This window comes from Nelumbo nucifera, chromosome 4, assembly GCF_055504915.1.
Source record: "Nelumbo nucifera cultivar China Antique chromosome 4, China Antique-T2T, whole genome shotgun sequence".
Taxonomy (NCBI): domain Eukaryota; kingdom Viridiplantae; phylum Streptophyta; class Magnoliopsida; order Proteales; family Nelumbonaceae; genus Nelumbo; species Nelumbo nucifera.
In genome coordinates this window covers 15,598,859-15,609,803 of record NC_142652.1, presented here as the reverse complement: position 1 = coordinate 15,609,803, position 10,945 = coordinate 15,598,859, and positions in this window count along the sequence as shown.

Genomic DNA, 10,945 nt, shown 5'->3' with positions numbered 1-10,945 from the left:
GCCAAGACAATGAAAAAAGCCATTAAGTTCAGTCACCTTAGCTATTATCAAAGGCCTCATAAAAGTTCCAGATATATATAACCAGAAAAGAAAAGGGAAAAAATTAAGTTTTATGGAGAGGAGAAAATTAATTAGGAATTTTGTTTTAATTGACCAATAATTTTCATATTTGGTTTTTAATAATTGTAGATCCTATATCATAGGTCCTCCTCCTAAGTGAATAAATAACTTTTTAATATAGAAAATAATTGTCAAAGCACTATAGAATAAAGTTGCCCTTCATATAATAAAATTTTATGGATAATATGATTAATTGTTTAACTTATATGAAAAATACTTTTGATAAAAATAACATGGGATAAGTGCATACGTGCATTTATCCAAATAAATGACTTACCAATAAAGAAAGGGACCTTTTAGGTGGTGGACATTTGTATTTTTCTTTTTTTAAAGAACTAATTAATGTATTGTTGGAAAATGTAAAGAACTTAATAAAATTGGGTGCTAAGTGGATTTCAATTCGATCCCAAAGCAATTCATCTGAAATAATAATAAACCTTTTTTTCTCACCCCAAAAAATAACAATAAGGGTTAGTTTTGATTTGCAGTCCGAACCGAAACCGGAAAGATCCATTCTCATAATTTGTTCGGTTCAAACAGGATTTGAAAAAGTTTATTCCCATAATTTATTTGGTTCAAACAGGAATTAGAATAGGAATTAAAATAAGCTAGAATGCGATTTCATTCCCAAAATAGGGAAATACTATTCCACCAGAAATGAGAATCAGATTCTAATTCCATCCAACCAAATAGACAAAATTGGAATGAATCATTCCGATTCTAAACCCTATTCCAATAAACCAAACGGGACCTAAGTTTCTTAAATTAAAATGTTATAGTGGCAATGGTGAATCATTCATGCTAAATGATGATGACAAGTAGATAATGTTGCCAATTGGTGAATTCAAGTAAAAAGTGTAGTTAGGTCCAATCTTATCTGATTGCATATTTAGGGTGATTTTCGCACCCGGACCCGGACCCGGACCCGGACCGTTTTCTCCTTGGGGAGTGTGCCAAGAAAATGGTCTCCACTATTCTCTGTTTCGGAATTCAAAATGTTTAGACGAGCAAGTAAGAGAGAAAGTGACTGAGAATGATCTTGCTTTTGAAGACGAGAGCATTCGCACGTAGAATAATGGTTTTCAGTTAAAAAATGAAAACAGCTAAGGAGAGAGCTAGTGTCTTCTTTTGTCATCGAGATTCATTTTGAAAAACAGTGAAAACTATTTCAACACCATTGCCAAGATTAGAAATACCTAAATGAGGTTGACCGGAAAATTTGGATCGGATCTTGATTACGAATCCTTTCATAAAATCAACCAAAATTGGAGGAAATAAAAGTGGGATATGATTTTGTTTCTTAAAACAAGTATAGTTTTGCTTTGGGACAGTTGTTTTTTTGGAAACAAAACCAAAATCATATTGCCTAATTCCCTTTTATTGATTAAGGCTGCATTTGGTATTCTTTACTTTAAAGGATTTATCTCTTTTTTTATATTAAATATTTAGTTTATAAAAGTATTTTAACTGAAAAGAAGATAAATCCTTAAAATAAGAAATGTCAAATACAACCTAAAAATTATTTGAGGCAATGATAATATTATCAACTCAGATCAGATCCTTTGCCATAAGGCCTTAAATCGAAAAATTAAAAGAAGAAAAATAAAGAAAAAATATTCAGATCAGATTATTACATAAATAGGTAATGGTCCATGTTCAAGCAATGATCCAGATCCATCAGAAGTCTTAGAATGGGGCGTGCATGCATGCATATGTTCACGGGCCTACTGTGTCTACAGTGAATGTAAGTCTTCTAGAATTTAGCACACAGGTTGCGCCTCCTAAATATGGAATTTTGTTAACAACAACAGTAGGGCAAGAATGTTTCCAAGTTAAAGATATTAGGGTCCATTTGATACACAGTCGAAATTGGAATTGGAATCCAAATTAGAATTGAAATTGTATATTTTTCATAGTAATTGAAATCAGTTAGAACTGGATTTCTTTGTATATGTTTGATATGGATGCTACATATATATGTGTGGATTGGAAGTATCATTTTTTGATAAATCAATGTCTTCTTTTTGTTTGGAAACATTGTTGACAGGTATGATGTTTTCTAGAACAACAACACCACCTTTTATTTGATATCAGTGCTCTCTCTCTCTCTCTCTCTCTCTCTCTCTCTCTCTCTCTCTCTCTCTCTCTCTCTCTCTCTCTCTCTCTCTCTCTCTCTCTCTATATATATATATATATATATATCTGTTTTCAGCACTAGTACTTATTATAAGAAATCTACGTCACTGATACATCATGTCTGCGTTGGCAACAATAAAATCTAATCTTAAAAAATGTTAAATTCGATATTACTCTAAACCACTCTTTTGCTTTTTTGATTTTTAAGATGTGGCTTAAAACACTATTTTTTATGAAAAAAAAACAGTTCCAAACATATTAATGTTTCTTAGAACACTAATTTTTTCAATGTAATTTTAATATATGACCATTTTCTGGAGCGATGACATCAATGCCAAACAGATGCTTTATGAATGGAGGGAGAGAGAATGACCATTCTCTCAAATAATACCCTTAACCAAATAATTGAAATCAAAATGATAGATTCCAATTCTAAACCCTTATTCCCGAAAACCAAACTGGCCCCTATAATTCTAGTGAATGAATGTGGACAATTGACAGTCTGACAGAGTGACAGCAAGAGGCAAGAGCAGCTCAGTCTTCTCTGTTGAGTGTTGAATACCAACAAACTCTAATGTTGTTCTTTCACCGGATTACTTTGGCCGTCCATAGTCTATGTACCCATTGGATATTTACCAAAAGACAAAGAACCCATTGGATAGGCATTGATATTCGAAAGAAGTCAGCTTGCTTGATTGGTAAAAGTGCCAAATAATAAAGCACCACCATAAGCCAGCCGTGCTATCTCCACTCTACTCACCCCCTGACAGTACCAACCACAGACACAGAAGCGAGCGAAACAAATGAAAATTTGAAAGTATATGGATACAACATAAATGTTTGCGATTTCTTTCTATTTTTCTTCTGTTTCAAGTTTAGACTTGAGATAGATAAGTGCACCAAAAAAACGAAAAACAGGGAGAAGACATGGAGAAGGGGTTCATTACCAAAAGGAGCTCACTTCACACGTTCTTCTGTTGAGTATTGACCGACGTCGACGTGCCAAAAGCATGGACGGACCGATTTCATCTCAATCCAGCTACAGTCTCGTCTTTATTAGTTTATTGCAAAGTAGTAACGTAAGCATCGTGAAAAGCGGCAACAACAGCACTAGTGTTGGATTTGAATTGTTGTTTTCGGAATCCAACGACAGCATCGAGTGTAAAATAAATAAATAATAAAAATCAAATCTCTCTCTTCGTGTTGCCGTTTTTTTGGGTTTTCATGCGTACGACAACGTCCTACTGTGCTGTGTTTGAAGCCACCTTTTAAATGGTCCCACATTAGATATTAGCCAGCTACTATTAATTGTTAAATCTGATGAACCGCCACTTCTCCGCAACATACACATACCAGGTAAGGATAAATGGATGGAATTATTACTCATTGGTTGATGATAATCATAAACCCATCAAGTCAAAAGTGGACCCCCATCCAGCGATGAAAAGGGTACGCGTTACTATCTCCACGTGTAATTAAAAATCATAATTAAGAAGAAGTGTCTTGCACATATTAGGGAAGAAGAAATTGAGAGTTTCCGTAGATACCCTTATCTAGACAACCCCGAAAGTCTTATTTATATATGATACGGACATCCAACTATAAATAGAATTTTTCGTTCGAGGTATGAGATTTTTTAGAACCACAATTTAAATACCTTTTTGGCCACATCCTTTTTGATTCCACTGACTTAAGCATCGGAGTACCTACTCGAGGAACAACTCCTTAGGCCTCTGACCTTTTTCCAATTGCAGATTTCGGTGCATGCCTTCACCCTTCCACCTCGACCTCATCCAGTTGGCAGGACTATTTGATTGTGTCCTCGGTTTGAAACACCTCGGATTGAACAACATCAGATTAGTGTCGTCTGTGGAAAACGTACAAAAAGTCATTTCTCAAACCCCTTTCTGTGCACTAAAAGCAACCATGCCTAAAAATACATCCGACCACTCCGGAGCTCGTTCCTCATCTCGAGAATCCCACTTACTTCGCAACTCCCTGCCTTGGGAGCCCTAGTACCAGGCACCAGTCGACCCCGTACAGTTCCTTGCCATGCAGCAGAAAGTTGACCGCATCCTCACCATGATGGAGACACTAGAACAACTGGTGCACACCCCCAACCCACTCGCCCTACCGCACAAGCACTTACCACAGCCGATCCTCGCATCAAGGACTCCAAAAGGTGCCATGCATCCATCCCCGCCTTGTGTGCATGACGCCCATAGTAAATCACATCGTTCTTACACAAAGAATCTGGTGCGAGAACGACTTGGCCAGCATGTACAACAACCCCCAATCTCGATAGTCGAATCCAACTCAATTCGAAATCAACAGGTAGCTCCGAAAGCAGAGAAATCCATCAATGTGGCACCGGTAGAAAGGGATGCCGATATCAGGGACCTACGACAATGATTGGTCGATTTGGAACGCAACCAAGCAGATCGCAACGCGGCCCCTCCGATAGCCTGACCAATAGAGCAACATCATGGTTAGCAGCCTGCAAAAGAGCCCGTCTTCGTCAAAGAGATCATCAACAAGCTTCCCCCAGCCGGATGGCGACCTCCTCGGTTCGAGAAGTGCGATGAAGCCTTGGATCCAAACAACCATATTAAAGGGTTTAAGGCAATAATGATGTTGCACTGCTCTTCCAAAGGTCTCATGTGCAATGCCTTCATCACCACCCTCTACAGTCGCCAAAACCTACTACGCCTTCCTTCTACAATAGTCGATATCCTCCTGGGAACAATTGGACACAATTCTTGGCATAGTTCACCGTCAGCAAAAGGCACTGGAAGACGTCGACCAACCTCATGCATGTATGACAAAGGAAAGGAGAGACCATGAAGGAATACTTGGTGAGGTTCAATGTCAAAGACCTTCAAGTTCGGAATCTAGACCAGTTGGTGGCTGTGACCGCTATCATGAGTGGCATGCACTCCTCAATGTTCAGCTTCTCTTTGCAAAAGAACCCTCCACCCAACATGACCACGCTCATGAAGCATGCACAAAAGTATTTGAACACTAAAGAATCTCAAGTGTTGTGCAAGGAGGATGAAGACCAACACAACCGAAAGCACAAAGACCACAATAGCCGAAGATCGAACCAAGATGCCAAGAGGTAAGATTTTCGATCTGACCATAGACTAAGGACCCCGCCACCAACGTATCACAACTTCACACCACTCAACGCTCTACAGGCTGACATACTAATGCAAAACCACGACCACAGCTTCGTCAAGTGGCCCGAGAAGATGAAAACCCATGGCAACAAGAAAAATCGAGACAAGTATTGCGATTTCCACTGAGACCACGACCACGACACTAAGAGTTGCAATGAGCTTCACCACCACATGGAAGACCTCGTCCGATACGAATACCTTCGTGGGTTCATCAATATCAAAGAGCCCCTAGCTCGAGCTCACCCGGATAGGGTCATCGCCATCATCTCAGATGGGACGACCCTTAAAGGGGGAAACTAGGAGCAGAAGACCTACTCCGAGGAGCTGGAGTGCCACGATAATATGTACGGATGACAAACGACGCCGAGCACTAAAGACAACTAGCCTGTACAAATTCAATAAATAAAGAATTTTCTTCAAGCATAAATGACACATAGTCGAGCTGAACTCTGCGCACCCTCCCGACTCGCAGTTGGAGTAGAACTAACCGAAGACCATGGCTAGCCAAGTCAAAGAGCGTGAAACTCTCTAAGACCATGTGCCATCGAGTTCCCTGACAATGTTGAGAGCTTGGAAGCACCTCAGCCAGCATAAGGCCAAGGCCACTAAGTCAAAGACCTCGGCCGATGAAAATCAGAGCCAAAGACCTCGACCATCATAAGACCGAGGCCACTAAGCCAAAGAGCTCGGTCAGAAAAAATCAGAGCCAAAGACCTCGATTAGCGTAAGACCGAGGCCATAAAGCCGAAGACCTTAGCCAATATGAGACCGAGGCCACAAAGCCAAAGACCTCTGCCAGCAAAGGCTGAACACCTCAGCCAATATGAGACCAAGGCCAGGAAGTCAAAGACCCCAACCATCTAGCATCAAGTCCAAGACCTCGGCCAACATGAGGGAGCCAAAGACCCCTACAACAGCGTCAAGTTTGAAACCCCAACTAGCCTAAGAGCAAGTACAGAAGCACGGCCTATGGTCCCTACCGAGCAACCTAATTCCCAAGTGCAACAACTTAGAAAAAGAAGGAAAAAACAACACAACGTGCTCAACAAAAAGACCAAACTTCCATTAATGAAAAAGTTGATACAATCATTATAAGCTCAGCATACCAAGTTGTGTATAATGAACAAAAAAAAAGGGAAGAGATAGCACATTAATTTTCCACTAAGGGGTCCTCAACACGCTCCTAGGCATCGGCGACGACAACATCTTTGTGGTTAGGCTCTTCGGTATTGAATAGGCCGAACTCCTGAACGCCACTAGCCACCTCCGAGACTAACGCATATCCCGCCGCTGATAGAGAGAAAGTCCCTCCTGCCAAGAGTTGGTAGCATAGTCATTCAGCTCGTTTTGATGAGCCTCCAAAGCTTTATACTCAACGATGCCCTCCTCTTTTCACCCGAGCTATCTTCGCCTCGGCCTCCTCGAGCCCCTTCCTCAGCACCTCCCGTGCCTCTTTGAGATCATGGACGTGACCCTTCAGATTGCGGATGGTGCCATCCCTCTCCTCGATGTCGCGCTTCAACTCAGCCAACTCCGCCTTCAACTAGGTGTTCTTGATCTCTCACAACTAATAAAATCACCACAACCCGCGGAGGCGACAAGGCCAACGACTAAACAAATCGACTACGGGGCACCGAATAGTTAGTACAAAAGAAAAGAGAAACAAGGAAAAATAAGTAAAGCCAAACTTACCGCCATGATATGATGGAGAGTCACGCTCTCCAGGAAGTTGCTAGTGTGGCTATTGGCTTCCTTCCTAATACTAGAGAGCATCACACTCCGGGCAAGCTGTTCGATCACCCCCTTTGTCTCAAGGGTATTCTCCGACTGAATTGACCATTGTGGCACGTACACACCGACCGAGCCCTCAACTGAAGCATATTTTGTAGCATCATCCCTCTGTAACGAAGACCGCTTGAGCCAAGTTGTGGCCTCCTCGGAGTCAACCACCATGACTTCCTCTGTCAACCTTAGCCTCTTCCCCTATCGAGGTTGCAATCTATCAAATGGTATTGAAGCTCCACGGCCCCGGGCTGCGTGCCCAAGGTCCTATCCTCCTATGCCTTCCTCATGGTCACGACTCACATATGTCGAGCTCTCTCCTTAGCACCATCCATGTCCGAATCTGCACAAATCACTACAGAGTTAAAACCAAGTGAAGGCAGGCTCACAAAAAAATGGAGACTGTGCAGCCCACAGACCGGGCTGGGATTGCTTGGCTAAAGGGCACATCAGCCCAACCAAGGTCAGCAATCGGGACCACGTGTACTCCCTGAAGTGCACCCGCACTATCCTCCTCACAATAGTTGTCTTCTCATTTGACAACTCAACCTAGGAAGAACCCTTATTCTTGGTCCTTGGAACGGACATGATGAGGGAGAACGGCCAACCTCCTCGGCACTTCACAAAGAAGAAACCTTCTTTCTAGTGCTAATGGAAGAAGAAGCCCCAATGAGCACCTTGGTGTTTGGCCTGTCCAATAGGTAGTAGTACCCCTACTTGTGCTTCTTCAAGTGGAGAATGTATCTAAACATCGGCAAGGTAATCTCAATATCCTTAAGAGTACAGTAGTAGAGCAGCCCAACCAAGTACCGAAACGAGTTCGACATCAACTAAAGAGGCAAGACCCAATACCACCTCGGGTTGGCCACTACCCGGGATCTAAAGGGAACCTAAGACTAGCAATCAAACTATGGACATACACACAAATCTCCCTAGGACGGGCCGAAGTGGCCCTCTCCCCGATCCCAAGACACCTCAGTTCGTACTCCTCAGGAATGTGATACACTTCTCGAATTTAAACCGGGTTGCCTAGAGAAAGGCTACACAAAGCCAAGGCAAACCGATTCTCAAATCCCCTCTCGAGGGCTTGCTCTTTCAACTCCACATCTGCTTCAACCGCTTCGTTGGCACCAGTCTCCCGGGCACCAATTTCTTGGACCTTAGCGTCACCCTCCTCACCAACCTCAGCCACATTGGCATTGGTCTCCGGTGCCCTAACCTCGGTTGCCTCGCGCCAAGGACTACCCTCACTCTCATCCCCCAAAGTATACCCAATGGAAAGGGAAGACAGGGAAGACATAGTGGAAGACATCTTACCAAAGAAAAAAGAAGTTTATGACACCTGAGATATCAAGCAAGGGACGTCAGCCGAACTCTAAGGCACAAACTCTTCCCAAATGACAAAGTGAAATGACTCACCTACCCCCTTTCTATAAAGGCAACCAATGGTCCAAATGAAATCAAATCAACAGTATCGATTCGACGCTGCACTTCAAGCCACTTTGACGCCACGCTTAACGGAAAAGCACGATTAAGAAGGAGTGTCCCACATGGACAAGGAAACAGACTCTGCCGAGAAAGAGGAAACCTCCTAAAGACCTTGGCAGACACCCTCATCTCAACAATCCTAGAAGCCCTATTCATTTGGGACACATGCACCCAACTATAAATAGGTACTCCCTATTCAAGATAAGGGACCTTTTAGAACTATATTCTTTGAATAGTTTTTTGCATTATCTCTTTGGCCCAGACCAATGCTATTTCAACCTACTCAACCTGATCACATCCTTCTCGATCCCAGTGACTTAAGAATTAAATTACCTACTCGAAAAATAACTCCTGGCCTTTCTCCTAATTGCATATCTCAATATATGGCTTCATCTTTTCACCTCAGTCTCATCTAATTAACAGGACTATTTAATTATGTGCTTAATTTGGAACACCTAGACAACATAAAAAGCCATACCTATAATTGGATTTGGATATGGATAATGGGAGATGAGATATGAGAAATCCCACAAACACAATCATACAATGTAGCTTTATCATAATTTTAATCAATTTTGAGAGGCACACTTTTACTCATCGCATGGAGCCCGCCTAACACCAACTACACCAAGCCTTGTGCAAGTGCTGATTATCGTCGATCTCGTGTGTTAAGCTAAAAAAATGTTAAAAAAATTAAAAATTAAAAAAGACGCCGCCGGTCCAGAGTTGAAATATTGTTCACAAGTCACACTCACACATTGCTTTGCTTTTTAGATTTTATCAGAATCAGAGACCCAAACACTTTTATCCTCCTGACAAGAACTAGAAAACGACGCTTTCGGCTCCCCCGTTAATTTTATTCACACATGGCTTGACATTTCTTGAATGAATTGCTTCATTTTTTCTCGACTCATCCAGTTGATGCCACCTCTCTGCCTCTCGCTATGACTCAGCAAACTCGGTCAATTTCATCACTACCTTGATCCATTCCTTCCTTTTGCCGCCTTTCCACTTTAAATCCCAAAATGCCAAACCTCTTTTTTTTTTTTTTCTGGTAAAAAATGGCGAAACCATAGTCAGCCTTCAGCCAACCGAAAATTGTCTACCAGCGGTTTTGCTTTTGCCAAATGCCATTATGCCAATGCCAACTAGAGTTAACGGGTTGACCCGATCCAGCAACAACTCCTTCAGTAATGAAATGATACCGTTAAGTAAAGTAGGGAAAGGGATGCTAGGTGGGCCGTTGGCAGTTATTATTGCGTGAGCCCCAAGCGCCCACCAAGTCAAATTCAAAGCTTGATTCGTCCACTATAACTCTACAACCACAAGGCTGGATATAATTATAAATTTATAATCGAGGTTGTTAAGTGTGAACGAGGCTAGCATGCATAACGAACGGAAGGGTTCACATTCACATAAGTAAGTTGATATGATCTGGTCAATCGTCGGTCGTGGTTGTTGAATTGAAGAGTGAAGACCGGATGTTTCCAGTTTGCTGCATGAATATTGAAGAGGTACTAGCTAGCCTAAACGCAACGTCATGAAGATGAATGAGGATGACGAATTGACGATACAAGATAGTGAAGGGTCAAGAGTCACCCTGACCCATATTTAAGAATTTAGAATTGTATCGTGACAGTTGGTCACGTACTTTTGCTCTTACGATTACTGAAGAGGCGCACACATGCGCGTCTCTCAGTGGCCCGACCACTACTTTTATAATGTTATCACAAAAGATTCATTATCAGTTAATTATCCACTTTTTTCTTAGCTAACTTTGCGCTAACGTTGCACGTGCCTGTAATTGCAAGACACCATGCATTCATTAGACCTGGCAATCGGACCGGACCGATCCGGATTTGGGTCGGGTCAGAACTTTGTGGGTCCTCTCGGATTGGGTCGGCAAAGGCACAACCCTAACCTTAAATATTAAAGTTAAAATTTAATGGTTCCAACATTCAAGTCAGCTAGTCTTCGATCAAGTCGAGTATAACCATTCAGTTTAATTTGAACAACTCAACTATTCGAACCCCCACCAATTTGAAAATATTTATTGGTGAGAAAAAGAGGTAACCTAACAGCAATCCGTGACTCAACCTGACCCGACGATCCAACCCAATTTATTTTTCGTAGCGTGCTGGTTGGATCATGTTGCTTGATTAATAAATTGGATGATTGGATCAACTTTTTGCCAAGTTTAATCTCAATTAACCTGACTAGCATTACATTTTTTGACATGC